This window comes from Dipodomys spectabilis, unplaced genomic scaffold (genome assembly GCF_019054845.1).
Source record: "Dipodomys spectabilis isolate Male_0828 unplaced genomic scaffold, ASM1905484v1 ptg000227l, whole genome shotgun sequence".
NCBI classification, from domain to species: Eukaryota; Metazoa; Chordata; class Mammalia; order Rodentia; family Heteromyidae; genus Dipodomys; species Dipodomys spectabilis.
The window spans coordinates 3,499,409-3,517,142 of record NW_024870904.1 but is presented as its reverse complement, the minus strand read 5'-3'; positions in this window follow the sequence as shown (position 1 = coordinate 3,517,142).

Below are 17,734 nucleotides of genomic sequence, written 5' to 3'. Positions count from 1 at the left end.
CCCTTGGCTGATGCTTTAACCATTTTTACGGATGGATCAAAATCTGGACAAGGTGCCTTCCTTGTTCAAGGACGCCGACAGCCGGTGGTCTTTAATTTTCGGCCAAACGTCCCACAGGCTGTTGAATGTTTAATTGTGCTTGAAGTTTTTAAAAGATTTGATCAACCTATTAATTTATTTTCTGATTCACTATATGTAGTAAATGCTGTTGCTTCCCTTGAAGTTGCTGCTTCAATTAAACAGGCCAGTACAATTTCTAATGTTTTGATACAGATTCAATCCCTTATTTTAGACAGAAAACACCCTTTTTATATTGGACATATTCGTGCTCACTCTATGTTGCCGGGCCCAATGGCAAAGTGTAATGACTTAGTGGATCAAGCAACTCGGGCTGTGGCTCTGGTCGCTGCTGATCCTGTAAAATTGGCAGAGGATTTTCATAGGTTGTATCATGTGCCTGCAAATACCCTTAGGAAAAGATATAATTTGCCCAGACATGTAGCTAGGAAAATTGTTAAAGCCTGTAAATCTTGTGTTACCTTTCTTCATCCTCCCCATGTGGGGGTAAACCCCAGGGGGTTGAGACCAAACGCCTTGTGGCAAATGGATGTTACTCATTTGACAGAATTTGGTAAGTTAAAATATTTACATGTGTCTGTGGACACCTTTTCTGGTGTCATCCATGCCACACCTTTGGCAGGAGAAAAGGTGTCTCACGTTAAAATACACTGCTTGGAAGCTTGGGCAGCTTGGGGAAAGCCCTTTAGACTTAAGACAGATAATGGCCCTGCTTATACTTCCCAGGGTTTTCGTGCCTTTTGTGCACAACTGCAAGTTGCCCACACTACCGGGTTGCCTTATAATCCTCAAGGACAAGGTATAGTGGAAAGAGCCAATAGAAGCATAAAAGAAATGCTTCAAAAACAAAAAGGGGGAATTGCTGAGTCAGCGTCCCCCAGGGAAAGACTTTCCCTTGCGCTCTTTACCCTCAATTTTTTAATTTTAAATGATAAAGACCAGTCTGCAGCAGACCGGCATGTGACAAGAGACTCTACAGACAATAAAGACATGGTTATGTGGAAGGATGTCATTGATAACAAATGGTATGGACCGGATCCGGCTATTACGAGATCCAGGGGAGCTGTTTGTGTTTTTCCACAGGATCAAGAAACACCACATTGGGTACCAACTCGGCTAACAAGATTGGTCAAGGAAACTCAGGACGAAAAACAGGATGATCAAGAAGGCGTTGAGCGTGATATTACTGATGGTCAAGACCTATCACAGTCAAGGAGAGCTACGATGGGGGATCCTATCAGTGTTCCCGAGGCCGATGCCAGTTAGGCACGATGCCCGCCTTTTTAACAAAACCATGGATCTCCCGTACCTCACACTGGATTTGGAAGAAGCGCCCATCAGAAAAAATCGATCCATTTCCCTAAACGGGAGCTTGTGCTTCCAATTGGTTAAAAATGCATCTGCCCTTTCTCCAGGCATCCTGCTCTTATCTCAAGCAGCAGTTATCTTTTAGGTAATTGGACTGGCGAGTTTGATGAGATGCTGGAGAAGCTGCGGATTGCCATTGTGATTGTCAATTCCACGCGAATGGATCCCGGATTTGTGGAGGGGCTCCAGTCCTGGATTTCCTCCGCTGTTTCCTGGTTTAAGGAGTGGGTGGGAGTTGGAATGTTTGTAGCCTGCTGCTTGGGCGGATGCGTGGTCTGCCTATGGTTGGTCTGTCGCCTTCGAGCCCAAACCAGTAGGGACAAAGTTGTTATCTCACAAGCATTAGCCGCCTTGGAGAGTGGATCCTCACCCCAAATTTGGCTGTCGGCCCTGAGAGGTCATTAAGCCTTATCATTTCGCATAGCTCTAGCACCCCGAGGGATCTGGGGATCCCATTGCACCGGGACGGGTATGTGACTGATAACTTGGAACAGGGTGCAAGGCAAGTGCACTGCACTTGAGAAGAATTTTCCTCTCAAGAAGAGCACGTTGGGCTGCAAGTGGGTTGATGCCCAAGATCCCACCTCTGCAAAAAAGGCATCGGACGGGCCTGGTCGTCACTGGGGAAGGCGCCCCCCAGGCGAAGGCCAGTGCAAGGTCCTCTCTTTGAGACAGAGGCCCGACCTCTACTCTTACCTGTTACCAAAACAAAAAGGGGGAACTGCAGGGAGCCGGGACAAACGCCATCACAAGATGGCACCCACTTCCTTGCAGCTTAGAGGTAAACAACTCCACGTTAGGCAGTGCTTGGGGGGACTGCGGGTCCCTAGCCTTGCACATGCACCACCATTGTAAATCCTGAGCCAATCCCGTGGCACCTGGTGACGGTAGAAGGCGGACAGCCAATCCTGAAGCGACCTGTGTTCCAAACCCTATATAAGCGGCTGTATTTCCTTGCTCGCTCTCTTGCGCTTAAGCTCTCCCTTCAACTAAAAGGCTCTCCAATAAAGTGTGATCTGAGAAGACTCCTGGTGTGGTGGTCGTTCTTCCTCGCTGGCCGAGAAGGCGTTCGCCGCAGGCCTGTACTCCAGTCTCTTAACCCTCTCCAGAATTCTCTTTTAACCCTTTTGTGGCCAGCTCTCAGTTCTCTCTGTGCTGTCAGGCTGGAATTCCAAGCTCTCAAACCTTTTCCCCTTCAGCTCAACTTCAGAGTTCCCTACAGAAAAGTACTTCCTTCTACCAATTGATACACTACAAGAAAATCTGTATTCTCCTGATTTTGTGTTGGTCTAACTTCATTTGATGTGGTATTCAGTTTTGTTTTTCCTTCCCACTACTTTTGAATATTTTAATTCACTGCCAGTATAAGATTGGAACTAGTGTTGAAAAAAAATAATACAGTGACGAGATGTTCTCTATTAGAAATAGCACTTGTCACAACATCTCACAGATGTTTGCTCACTTATTGATTTTGATCTCTGAGGTATTTCACTATTAACCAGCACAAGTGAAAATATAAGCTTAGAGATCTACTGGAGAAAGGACTCAGGAATATGTGATGCATGTGAACATTTGGTCATATTTATCATTTTTGTCATCTTGAGTGTCCCTTGAGCCTCTCTATATTTGCCTTCACCTTCCATGAAGGCCTATTAAAATGAAAACTTTGTCAAGGAACATTTTTTTCCCTCCCACCTTTATTTTGTATTGTAGAATGTAGGCAAAGTTTACAAAATTTCATGGTAGCAGTTCTTTTTTACATGGGAAGGAAATATCAGGGTATCTATGACCATATTTCAATAATTAGCATTTAAACCAAACATGGTAAACCACGGATATTTTTATGTGGGAACTCAATTAAATCTTATAAGGGCCTAATCAAGTATTAGTTACTTTCTGGAGTACTGTTACTGTTTTGATTTTTTTTTAATATTCATGTGGACACTGCTTTTCATAGATCTAGCCATGTTCTATGTTCTGTATTCCATGTGATATCCTGAATGTGTGCTGCTTGGTTTTGAGAGTACTTGTTAGTAGAAGGTCTAAATAGGATTTGTGGTGAAGCAGTATGTGTCAAACAGGAAAAATATTGGTTTAATTCATTTTTACCCTGGTATGTACTGAAATTTTATCAAAAATGATAATATAATTTTTCAGACACCTCCTTAGACTTAATGTTATCATGCCAGATTATTGTCTCCTTAGAGTTTTTATCTTGTCTCTATTGCTAGCAGCAGAAATATGTTTGCATGCATTATGGAAACTGTAATTTTTTATTGGTCTTGGGGCTTGAATTCTGGGTCTCGTTGTTTTCCCTCAGCTCTTCAGGTTAAGGTGAGTGCTACCACTTGAGTGACAGTGCTACTTTCATTTTCTGGTGGTTTATTGGAGATAAGTGTCTCCTGGACTTTCCTGCCTGGGCTGTCCTTGAACCTTGATCCTCAGACCTCAGCCTCCTGAATAGCTAGGATTACAGGCATAAGCCAGCAGTGCCCTGCAAATCTGTGTATTTTCATGAACAGGTTTATGTATTGTCAAATATTTCTAGTTTGGTATTTAATTCTCCTAGTGAATAGATAACAAAGCTAGCTGCAAACATTTTATGTAAGACAAAAGCATACTTGCAGCATAATGAAATTCCAGGTTGGAATTCTCATAACCCAATTCTAATTTCTTGATGGAAATGTGCCATTACAGAAGCTGATGTCATTTGATGATGTGGCTGTGAACTTCACCTGGAAGGAGTGGCAGGATCTGGATCCTGGTCAGAGAACACTTCATAGAGATGTAATGCTGGAGATTTATAGCAACCTCCTGTCCTTGGGTGAGCAAAGGTTATTTTTACTTGGAAGATCAAGTGCTTTTATTTTAGTAGACATTAGACTATTTATGTTCTTTAGGGAGAAGATTCCAGTCCATTCCAAGATGAAAAACTGCTAGTATATAAGCCAGTCAAATTTGGGTCTGAGAGCTTGGTGTTGTTTGTCTTTCACACTAGTGCTTGAGCCACCATTCTATTTTCACTTTTGTTTTGGGGTATATTCTGAGTTTCTGTGCCCAGGTTCGTTTCAAGCCTTACTCTTCTGATCTCACCTCCTAACTGTAGGATTACAGGTGTAAGCATTTGGACCATTACAATTTCTAAAAAAAAAAAAAAAAGTTTCCAGGCCATGGGAAGTGTTACTTTTTTCTAAGAGAAACTTCAACTTCATTATATGTAACACAAGAGCTAATTTTATTCTCGTTCTTTAAGAAGGCAAATCAATAGTTGGACAAAAGTTCTAAGCTATAATCCACTAATAGGAGACTGACTTCCCAGACTTGGGTAATTATTATAGGTGGATCTACAATCTAGAATAGAACATACATTACTACTGACAGTATGCTCTGGAAATCTATAAGTAAAAGTGTGTATTTGTAAGCCAAACCTGCTACAGGGTTTAGTGCTTCAAGCTACAAATCCTAGATACTCTGGAGGCTGACATCTAAAGGTTTCAGTTTGCAACCAGCAGCTGTAGAAAAATGACCATGAGACTCTTATCTCCAATTAACCATTCAAAAACTAGAAATGTAGCCAAGACTCAAACTAGTAGAATGCTAGCTTTTAGCAAAAGAGCTGAGTTCAAGCCACACAGTTAGCAAAATAAACCCAAAGCTGGATGCTACTCCACCATGGAGCTGTTAAGAATTGAGAAACCGTGGGCTGGGAAGGTGGCTCAGTGGCAGAGGAATTGCCTTCCATGCATGAGGCCCTGTGTTGGATTCCTCAGCACCACATAAGCAGAAAAAAAAAACCCGGAATTGGCTATGTGGCTCATGTGATACAGTGCTAGCCTTGAGCTGAAGATATGCCAGGCAGTGCCCAGAACCAGAGTTTAGGCCCCTGAACTGGACCCCCCCAACCCCCAAAATACAATTGAGAAACCAGATTTAGGAGCAACCTTGTGAACAGGATGTCTGCGACCTTACGTTAATGATGACCTAGCAAGAGCAATAATTCTCCAGTATTTCTTAATCATAGGACACTGTGTTCCTAAACCTAAATTGATTGTGATGCTGGAACAACGTGCAGATCCATGGATAAGAGAAGCCTCAGACAAGAATTTTACAGGTGAGTTAAAGCATCTTGAATGGTGATGATGGGTCCAGAACCCAGTTGGTCTGTTTATCTTGAGCTGTACAGAGCAATAGTATTCCTAGTGCCCCTGAGTCATGTGTGGCAGAGAACTAGGTGATCCTTTGTCTCAAGGAATTGTCAATCCAGAATTCACATGGAGGCAAACTGAATTTGGTGTGCCAGTATATTTAATATTAGGAATTCTTTGTCTGTAGAGAAGTCATTCTTTAAGAGAAAAAGACAATAAGAAATGTACAAAAGGAGATCCCATTTTCTTTTAAACTAGTATTTTGCAGGTAGGAGGAAAATAGGAGAATGGTAGTGCTGCTATTCTCTGATCAGGACAATAGCTTATGAGTTGTGCTGGGCATAGAGTGAGATTCAGAATGGAAGCATTAAGAGTACGTTGATGAAAAATTTGAGAAATATTTCCTAGAAAAAAATAGAAAAATCGGAAATACAGAAAAACATTGTTTTCCATTGTAAAATGTCAGTACTACATTCATAGTTAGTAAGTTGCAGAGAAAAGTTTATATTCTGCAGAAAACAATGCTTTGATATTTGAAAATCTTGTAACAGTTAAAATGTGAGAAAATACCTTTACAGTAAGGAATTTATGGATCTCATTTATGTTTTTGTCTATTTTTCTGTTTTGCATTTTAGATGTCTCACAAATGGAGGATGTGATTAGCACCTGTCAGGAAAGTCACAATAAGTATCTCTCTGAAGTAGCAGTCATGAATAATAACCCAGAGGAGGAAAAAGTGAGATTTATAAGAAGTTTTAATTTGAGCTCAAAACAGAAGTCAGAACTGATTAAGAATAATGGGAACTCCTTAGGGATGAGGACAGAAAAGGTCACTGGGTGTCAGAACATGGGTGTTTTCAGTGAACCTGGTAAGATGTGTGCTGTACATAGTCCCCAGGTGTCTTCTGTAGTTGAAGAATATAAACAATGTAAAAGGTCTTTCACTGAGAAGACACACCCTATTGTCCCTCAGAGAACACACACAGGAGAGAAATCATATGAAAGTAAAATGGGTAGAGAGATTTTCACTAGTAAGCTATACCTTACTGTCCACCAGAGAAGACACACAAATGAGAAACCTTTTGAATGTAACATGTGTGAAATGTCTTTTACCTCGAAGTCAAACCTTACTCACCACCAGAGAACACACACATGAATGTAACATTTGTGGAATGTCTTTTACCTGGAAGTCAAACCTCACTCTCCACCAGAGAACACACACAGAAGAGAAACCTTATGAATGTAACATTTGTGGAAAGCCTTTTACCTGCAAGACATATCTTACTGACCACCAGAGAACACACCCAGGAGAGTAACCTTATGAATGTAATATGTGTGGAAAGTCTTTCACCAAGAAGTCACCTCTCACTGTCCATCAGAGAATACACACAGGAAAGAAACCTTATGAATGTAACATGTGTGGAAAATCTTTCACCAAGAAGTCATACCTTACTATCCACCAGATAACACACGCAGGAAAGAAACCTTATGAATGTAACGTGTGTGGAAAGTCTTTCACCCAGAAACTAAACTTTACTGTCCACCAGAGAACACACACAGGAGAGAAACCTTATGAATGTAACATGTGTGGAAAGTCTTTCACCAAGAAGTCATACCTTACTGTCCATCAGAAAACACACAGGAAAGAAACCTTATGAATGTCATATGTGTTGAAAGTATTTCAGCCAAGATCTACACGTTACTGTCAACCAGAGAGCACACACAGGAGAGAAATTTTATGAATGTAAGCTATGTGGAAAGTCTTTCACCCAGAACATACACCTTTCTGTCCATCAGAAAAAAACCCACCAGAGAGAAATGTTATGTATGTAGCAGGCATGGAAATTCTTTCACCTGGAAGGCACAACTTAACATCCATCACAGAACACAAGGAGAGAAACCTTATGAATGCAACCAGTGTGGAAAGACCTGGAGGTCACAGCTTAACACACATAAGTTGATTCACACAAATGAAATAACTTAGGATTGTACCAAATGGGAAAGTCTTTGACTTGTAAGACACAGCTCAGGGTTCATCATAAAACACACAAAACACAGAGACACACAGACACATGCACACCCTCACACACAAAGAGGAGAGAAATCCTATGTAGGAAAAATAAATGGAAAGGTTTTCAAGAAAAAGTCCTAGCTCAGTTTGTGTCAGAGAACAGACACAGGCGAGAATATACAAATGTAATAATTGTGGAAAGTCCTTTACCAAGTATTCATGGATCCAAGTTCATAGTACACACACACAGTGCAGTAATCTTAAAAATATGACAAATGTGAATAAGGGAAACCATGGGACCTATTATTTGCAATATCTAGTGTATGTATGAGTCAAGCAGAAAAGGTCAGATAATGTGGTGTTAAGAAAATGAACCCTTAGCTATGTATTTAAATGTTTTTTTTTCTTTCATGCATTTCTTTCTAATGCATTTATAAGATTATTTCTTTGTTGCTTTGTATTTCCCTCCCCCACAGTATAATCCCTGCTTTCACTATATTTGATGTCGGTATAATTTGTGGAGGAGAAGGGGAAGAGCAAGTCATTTAAGCATACAGGTGGACCCGTTGCAACAATGAGAAGTACAAGTTGTCATGTCGAAAATGAACTTTACAACTTTGGTGGGGGGGGGGCTGGGAAGGGGTGTGAAGGGTAAACAAAGGAGGAGGCTGCAATGCTTGATAAGAAATGTACTCATTATCTTGCCCATGTAATTGTAACCCCTCTGTACAGTATGTTCACAAAAAAATAAAATGAAAAATATTACAAATGTGGAAATCCTTTGATCAGAAAGAAATACCTCATGTTTATCAGAGAACTGACTCACATAGGAGAAAAGAAAGTAGTGCATAGAACTTATGTGAAATGACTTTCAATCAGAACTGAGTATTCAGCATACGTGGGAGCAGAGACAGGAAAGAAATTATGAGTATAGAAAACATTTTGCCCGAAGTCCCATCTGTACAGGTATCAGAGACCTGGACACATGACAGAATCTCTGTAAATATAAACATGAGAGGAAGTCTTTCAACCAGAAGCCAACCTTCAGCAAGTATTAGAACATTCACCCAGGAAAGAAGCCCAATGTAGGAAAATCTTTGTCAGAAAACCTCTGTAAATTATACAAAGAAATCCTTCATGGCAGAGGTAAGCTAGGTGTGAAGGGAAACCATTCTTCACTCTTCAGCTTTCTTTGAGCCAACATTTCTCATCCTCTCATCGTGTTGAGTGGGGATGGTGTCATTCAATATTATCATTTGGCAAATACTTTTGCTTGAGCTCAAAATTTAAGGGACTTACTGCTCACTGAGTTGGTAAAGTACCCTTTCTTTCTTTTAATTTAAAACCTGCAATTAAAATGAGCAATGACACTCCCTCATGTGTGGAATCTTAGCTACTCAGGAGGCTGAAATTAGAAAGGTAGTATTTGTAGGCCATCCAATGCAAAAGCTTCATGAATATGGTTTCTTAGCCAATAAAAGGATGGATCTGGTCATATGTGCCTATCTTGTTTGCTACTTGTGATGTGTAAGTATAAAATTAGTGTGTTGAAAGGCCCAGACAAAGAAGCAAGACTCTAAGGTGAAAAATCAGTGATACAAAAAGGCATCTGGTATAGAAGGTGAAGGAAGCCTCACAAATTTTGTCCCTGAATTCAACCTGAGGACCGCTAATATGATCTGTGCAAACAATGCATTCTTCCAAATATTTAGTGGAAGAATTTGGATGTGGTTTACAGAATGATAGGTAAACAGTCCTTTACCAAGTGATTGCAAAAGGACCTTTGCCTATGTCAATATGATGTTATGAATTTTATATCGTATTCTGTGGAAACCATGAGTCCTGCTTGGATCAAGTAGTTAAGATCTCCTGATCTAAAAAGGCACTTGTAAGTTTGTCTTTTAAATTGCAGGGAAGCATTGACTAATTTAAATGAGCAGACTTTTTGTTTTGCTCCTCCTTAGGCTTGAACTCAGACGCCAGGTGCTGTCCCTGAGCTGCTTTTGCTAAAGTGTAGCATTCTGTCACTTGAGCTACAGCACCACTTCCAGGTTTTTCTGTGCATGTGGACCTGAGGAATAGAACCCAGCTCCTCATTCATGCGATGCAAGCACTATACCACTTTGCTACCTTGCTTGTACTATAAGTAGACTTTTTATGTTAAAAGAAGAAAGAATAGGTTGGTATGGAGTATCCACCTTCCATGTGCAATTCCCAAGGTTCAATCCCCCAAAGTGAAAGGAAGAAAGTAGAAAATGGAATGATATGAAGTATACAGATACAAGAACAAAGAAAAATAGAAGAACAAAGGCAATGAGCAAGTTTTTAGGTTTTTGTTTGTTCATAATTGTTTCTTTTTTCTTTCAATTGTTAGCTGTGGGGTTTAAACTCAGGGAGGGCCTGGCATATTCCCTAGGCTTTTCACTAAAGGCTGGCATGCTACCACTTCCAGCCAGAATGTCACTTCTAGTTTTCTGGCATTTAATTGGTGATAAGTCACAATGAATTTTCTGCTGATGTGGTGCTGAGGAATGGAACCCAGTGCCTCATGTAGCAAGGCAAGCATTCTACCACTGAGCCACACTCACAGCCCTGCCTCCTTTCTTAAAACAGTGTGGTTGGGGCTGGCAATGTGGCTTAGTGATAAAGTGCTTGCCTACCATGCATGGAGCACTAAGTTTGATATCTCAATACCTAACAAACAACAAAAACTACCAAACACCCCTAGAAGCACTGGTGTTGTAGCTCAAGTGGGAGAGTGGTAGCCTTCAGAATAATGAAATTCAGGAACAGTTTCCACACCTTGAGTTCAAGCCCCAGGAATGTCAAACAACAACAATAAATGAGCAAATGAAAACAAAAATCCCAGTGTCAGCAAGTTTCATTGATAAACACCACACACACACACACACACACACACACACACACACTCACACTCACACACAAACACTTTTTTTTTAAAACCATATTCACCTCCTTTACTGTGTGTGCTCACCCTCCGTGCTCCAAATGCTACCTACATCCATAGGAGAACTTATTGTATGTTTCTGTTGTTTTTGCATTCTTATAAAAATTATTGTGGGGGCTGGGAAGGTGGCTCAGTGGTAGATTGCTTGCCTTGAATGCCTGAGGCCCTGGGTTCAATTCCTCAGTACCACATAAGCAAAAAGAAAATAAAAAGATGAAAATGGTGCTGTGGCTCAAGTGGTAGAGTGCTAGCCTTGAGTGAAGACCTGAGGGACATGGCCCAGGCCCCGAGTTCAGGCCCCACGCCCAGACCACCCCCAAATAAATTATTGTAAAGGTGATATATATATACATATACATCTGTACATACATATATCTGTATGTCTATATATACATATATATGTACATATACATATGTATGTACATACATATACATATGTATGTATATCATACATATTTACATCTATGTATATATACATATGTGTGTATACATATATACCTCTATGTATATATACATATATACATCTATATATATACATATGTGTGTGTGTATATATGTATATATATATATATATATACATAGAGGTATATATGTATGTCCAAGTTACATAAGCCAGGTATTGATTTCATTACTTGACTGATTACTCAATTGATTTCATTGATTTCATTACTTGTTGAACAATATGCATTTTTGCACAATTCCATCCCCTTTGGAAAGCAGCATTTATTTCCATATAACACAGTAAAATATACGAATATTAGGTATTGATCTCATTGTCTGGGTGCTGTCCCTGACCATTTTATCTTAAGGATCTATCACTGGAGCCATCTATCAATTTCTACCCCTGGATTTTTAGGTGATTAATTGTAGATAAGAGTTTCATTGACTTTTCTGAAAGAGCTGGATGAAATCTCAATCCTCAGGTCTCAGGTTTACCACCATGAGACACTTGTGTCCAGCACCTTTAAATATTATTATATACACTATGTTATTTGTGGTATGTATTTTCTTTTCATCATTCATGCGGCTTGATCTCTGGGCCTGGTCTCTGTCCCTCAGCTCTTCAGTTCAAGGCTAATGCTCTACTACTGGACCCACAGCACCACTTTCAGATTCTTCTATTAATGTGGTGCTGAGCAACCTAACCCACGGCCTCATGCATGCAAGGCAAGCACTCTCCACTGAGCCACCTTTCCAGCCCCTACAGTAGCATATTCAAAGGAATATGTTAGGTCTTGCATATTTGTTTGTTGCACAGATTCAACAAACCATAGAACCCAAAGACTTGACAAATATGGCACCTATAGTAAACAGGCAATCTTTGAAAAAACTGGCATTATCCTATGAACAAGTCATTGTAACAACTATTTAGTAGGATTTAAATTGTAATAGGTATCAGAGGTGATTTACAGTGTATAGAAGATTCCCTGGAGATTATATTAGAGGTGATTTGCACTGTATAGAACAATGTGCACAGGTTACATGAAAGCAAACTCAGAAATACATATCAGATGAGACAAACATAATAAATAGTAAAGTAATCACTAAAATGAAACCATGTTAATATTGTAATATAAAAATAGTAAATATATCAGGTACTGTCTGATTTGAACAGAAGAAAACATACTCAAAAAACTCAATAAGCCAAAGAGACATACATTAATTATCAAGAAATAAAAGTAAATCAATATAAACATACCATAAGCAATAATCAATACTAAAAAATACAAGTAGTCATAATATGAAAGGAAAAGAACCTCAGCACAAATTGTGTTACCACAGATACAGAGCATTGATAATAACAGGCAAATTATAAATCTGTATGCTGAAAAGTTCTATGCTGAAAACCAAAGTCTACAAAGACATGATTAAAAGGCCAAAGAATGATAATTTCTTTAATCTATCATTATGATTGGAGAAGTAATATTCATCTTAATGACTGCCTAACTAGACAAACGGTCACTAGAAACACACACATGGATGGCATTATCTTTACTAAATGCTGCTTATAAAGCACTAAGCTGTTTTGTTTACCAAGACAGACACACTGAGAATAGATCTGAAGAGAAATTGTCTAGAAATGAGTATGAAAAATATGACATAAATACAGGATAAAATCCAACAGTATGTTTCTAATAATCTAACAGTAAAACAAACAGAAGGAAACTAGAATGGATATGTAAAAAATATATGTATGCTATCATTGTGATTTATTCAATATTAAAGGGAGCCATTTTCTTCACTTGGGAAATAAAAACAAATTGGTTTCAATTTTGTATGGTGTATTCACATGTATATCTTCTGGTGGGTGTGGCAGAGCCATAGAATGTGAGGGAAATAGGGTGATGAAAGTAAAATATACAACTCAAGAGTAGAGATAGGAGGGAGAGTTTGGGAGAGAATGAAGGCATGGAAGAAACTCTATGAAAAGAAGGGTATTTTTACCTCACTCATATCATTATATCTGTCTATACATCACCTCCACAATAACATTAAATTGCATTAATTATAAAACAATACCTTCATCATAAGCGATTTGCTTAGTGAAGAAAATCTACCACAGTTAGAACAGTTACAATTGTTAGAAACACATTACAACACTTAATTTGAAAGATAAACTATTTCAGTTTAGGTTGCATATTAATTCTACATAAACCAGTAACAATAAACTGTTTCATTGTAGTATCCAATTAAGTCTTAATGTTAAATGTTGAGGTAATAAAAATCAAGGCCAGTACTTCTTGCCTAGCTACCAGCCTAGCTACTGAGGAGGAAACTGAGGTCTGGAAGCCAGCCTGGATAGACAACTCAAACTAAGCAGCTAATGAACAGGTTAGAGGTATGGCTCAAGTGATAGTGCCAACAGTGAGTGAGGAAGTTGACTGACTGTGAGACCTGCAGTTCAAGCTCCAATAGTAGCTCAAGAAAACCATGAGGTATGTGTATTACATGTGTTTCTAAGTTAGAAACCTAACTGTAGTGATACTAGCACGTCTTCATCTCAGATATAAAGGGAAAAGAAGATGAGTGGAGAAGGTGGGGAAGGTTAGGGAAAAGGTTAGGGAAAAGGCAAAAGGTTAGGGAAAAGAAGGAAGAAGAGAGTGGTGGAGAGGAGGGGAACAGAGGGAAAGGGAAAAGAAGAGAAGAAGAGAGAAGGGGAGGAATACTTCATGGCATCAGATTTGACAGTAACTGGTCTGGGAAGATTTCTCAGTGGTAGAGTGCTTGCTTAGCATGCATGAGGCCCTGGGTTTGAATCCTCAGCACCAGATAAGCAAAAATGTTGCAAGTGTTCTTTTGCTTCAGTTTGTAATGTACTCTCCTTGAGCTGAAGAGCTGAGCAAAAGCACCCAGCTCCACAGTTCAGGACCCACGACTGAGGGAAAAAAATAAGAAAGCAAGATTTGACAGTAACCCATAAATAGAACTCCAAAAGTACATCATGGAAAAAACAAAGAAACAAACAAACAATGTGAGTCTCTGGTGGATCACACCTGTAATCTTAGGTACTGAAGAAGGTGAGATCTGAAGATCGGGTCTCAAACTCAGCCTGGGCAGGTATAGCCGTGATACTCTTACTTGCAGTGAATCACCAGAAAACCAGAAGTAGTGCTGTGGCCAAAGTGGTAGAGTGCTAGTCTTGAATTTAAGAGCTGAGGGACAACATTCAGTCCCAAAGTTCAAGCCCCATGTCCTACAATATATAAATATGTAAATAAGTAAGTAAGTAAATAAATAAATGAGTAATAAATACAAACAAAAACCTTGTATGTTGAAAAACACTACCAATAAAGGAAAAAAAAGCATGGTATGAGAGAAGTATTTGCATATATCTCTAAATGGATTTTTAACCAATATGAATTAGAAAATATAAGGATAATCCTTCTAGAAACACCTACACCAAAAAAATCTATTTTTAAAATGGGAAAAAGATTGAAGAGACTTTTCCAAAAGGACATGCACATGTAGTACATTAAAATATAAAAGTAGTTTAATATCAGTAGTCATGAGAAAAATTCAAATCAAAATTCTGATAAAATAACTATTTTATACATGCTAGTATGGATATAGTTTTAAATAAAAGCAACAACACTACTCTCAAAGTCTAAAAATGCTAGGAAAGATGTGAAAAGAATGTGAACCTTGGTGCATTTTTCTTGGGTATATAATACTATCGAAGATGAAGCCAGTCGCCCGTGGCTCACACCTGTAATCATAGCTACTCAGATGGCTGAGATTTGAGGATCATGATTCAAAGCCAGTATTGGCAGGAACATCCGTGAAATTCTTATCTCCAATAAAACTACCAGAAAACCAGGTAGCTCCAGTGGTAGAGCGCTAGCCTTGAGCTAAAGAGCTAAGAGTCTACGCTCAGGCCCGGAGTTCAAACCTCTTGATCAACCAACGAACCAAACAAACTATCAAAGATGGTACGTAGAGTCCTAAAAAGAACTAAACATAGAATTATATAGGAATATGGTCCAGCATTTCTATACTTGTGTGCAACAGCAGATAAAGCAGGGAGTACAACACATGCTTGGAGAATCACTTCTCAAACTCTACTCACAATAAGGAAAACATCAAAGCATGTAAAACTATAAATGTGTTCAAAGGAGAAAACTTTACTACATTTTATGGCAGGGATGAACTTTAAGTAAAATAAGCTAAATAAAAGACACTATAGTCCCTGTATTGTTTATTTTCACAACCAGCTTCTATCTTATAATATCAGTGAATGCAAATATGCAAGCAGAGCAAGAAGAAAAAGGAAAACTGCAGGAACCACAGCAAGTGAGGTTAAACCAGAGAAAGATAACAGAATCTGGAACCTCAAATTATTTTATGTTTTGCAACAATTTTCCTGTATAATGAGTGAGAAAAATGTCAATTTTAAGAGCCTCGTCACCAAAAGAAAACTGATCAGTAAGAAAATCTACTTCCCAGATAAACCATTTGAAGAAAAGTAAAATTAGGAGAAAAATGGAGGAAAGAGAAGCTGAGAGAATGAAAGAGAAAAAGAGACAGAGAGAAGAATAGACAATGAGAGAAGAAAGAGAGAAATAAAGCTAGTGAAGCCACATGGTGGTGGCTCATGCCTGTAATCCTAGCTACTCAGGTGGCTGAGATCTGAGCATAGAGGTTCAAAGCCAGCCCAGGCAGGACCATCTGTGAGACGCTTATCTCCAATTAACCACTAGAAAACTGGAAGTGGCGATGTGGCACCAGTGGTAGTGTACTAGCCTTGACCTGCAGAGTTTAAGTATAGCGCCTAGGCCCAGAGTTCCAGACCTACAACTGAAAAATAAAAAAGAAAGAAGGTATGGTAAAGGGAAACAAAGTGGAAGGCAACAATGCTTGATAAGAAATGTACTCACTATCTTGCCCATGTAATTGTAACCTCCCTGTATGGTATTTTCACAATAAATAAATATAATGCAAAAGAAAGAAAGAAAGCTAGTAAACATGAAAAATAGAATGAATTGGGAAAATAGGTAAGAGAACTCCTTTGAGAGCACCATAGAGAAAAACAGAGATTTCTATAAATACCATCAAACTCAGCCTAAGTTTCAAGTAAAACAAAGACCACAAAGCAGTCCAAGAGTATTTACAGAGATTAATTGAAGTACTTAAAGCTAACTCAGTCCTGTAGAATTTTGAAGTTATGTTTGACCACACTATTTCAGCAAATCCAGTAAAATTTCATTAGGATAGTTTACTATTCCATATGAGGATGTGATGTCTGAGCAGTTGCTAGCCATCCTTCACTCTCCATGAGAAGTCATCTCCTAGGTGTTACTGAATCACATAACTAGTGGGACAACTTTCTCTCACACTAGAAAATGTAGAAACAAACAAGCATATCTGCACTTAACTTGGAATGTCAGATTTTATAATCTGCTAAATCTCCAAGCCATCTTTAGCTTTTTTTTTTTTTTTGGTCAGTCGTGGGGCTTGAACTCTGGGCTTGGGCGCTGTCCCTGTGCTCTTCAGCTCAAGGTGAGCGCTCTACCGCTTGAGCCTTGGCGCCACTTCCCGTTTTCTAGTGGATTATTGGAGATAAGAGTCTCACAGACTTTCCTACCCGGGCTGGCTCTGAACCCTGATCCTCAGTTCTCACCTCCTGAGTAGCTAGGATTACAGGTGTGAGCCACAGGCGCCTGGCTACATCATTAGCATTTTTAGGAACATGTTCCTGACACTGAATCTTTTTTTTTTCTTTTCTTCAATCTTGGCGCCCTTTGGTTCATAAAACGGAATGTCAAACAAAGTGAGAAATAAAAGAATCTCACTAGAGATCCTTTCATTCTTTCTTGCTGATGAAAATGAATAAAGATTCTGGAACCATGGCTGACTATGGAGTGTAGAGCTGTACTTCAGAGCATCCAGCAGCAAGGGAAAAGCAAAGTAACCTGAATTTGCAAAATAAAAACACCAACAGTGGGCAAGGAGGGACTGGTGCCTCTTCCTCCCTCTACACCCCATCCCCTCCCCCGCCCCCCTACTTTCAAAGTATCTATTCTCCAATAGAAACTACAATTCCCAGAATGCAATGCACAATTCACCTAGAGGAAGTGGGCTTGTAACAGGATTTTGACTGGCACAAGGCATTTGGTCCTAAGTGCGCTAGGATGCATGGGGACCTTTCTCTCCCAGCGCCTGAAACTTAAGTGAGTTTCTTCTTGAAAATTCAGTTTACCAACAGAAATATTGTGAGACCAATTAAAAACACAAATGTATTAGGAGCATTGCGTAATTGGGCTTTTTAATTCTTAGTTCTTTTAATATAATTGAGGTTATGAAACTACGTAGTTTTTATATTTGTTTTTGTTCAAAAAGTACGTTCTGCTGAATGTAAATTATGATTCTGTTTTTCCTTAAAGTTTTGAATATCTCCCCTCTCACTTTACAAAGGTATTTGCAGCTGGGTGCCAATGGCTCATGCCTGTATTCCTAGGTCTCAGGAAGCTGAGATAGGAGGATCCCAGTTCAAAACCAGCCTGGGCAGGAAAGTTCATAAGCCTTATCTCCAAGTAACTACCAAAACAATGGAAGTGGCCTTGTGGCTCAAGTTGTAGAAAGCTCACTTTGGGCTGAAAAACGCAGAGACAGTGCTCAGGCTGGGTTCAAGCCACAAGATTGATCAAAAAAAAAAAAAAGTACTTG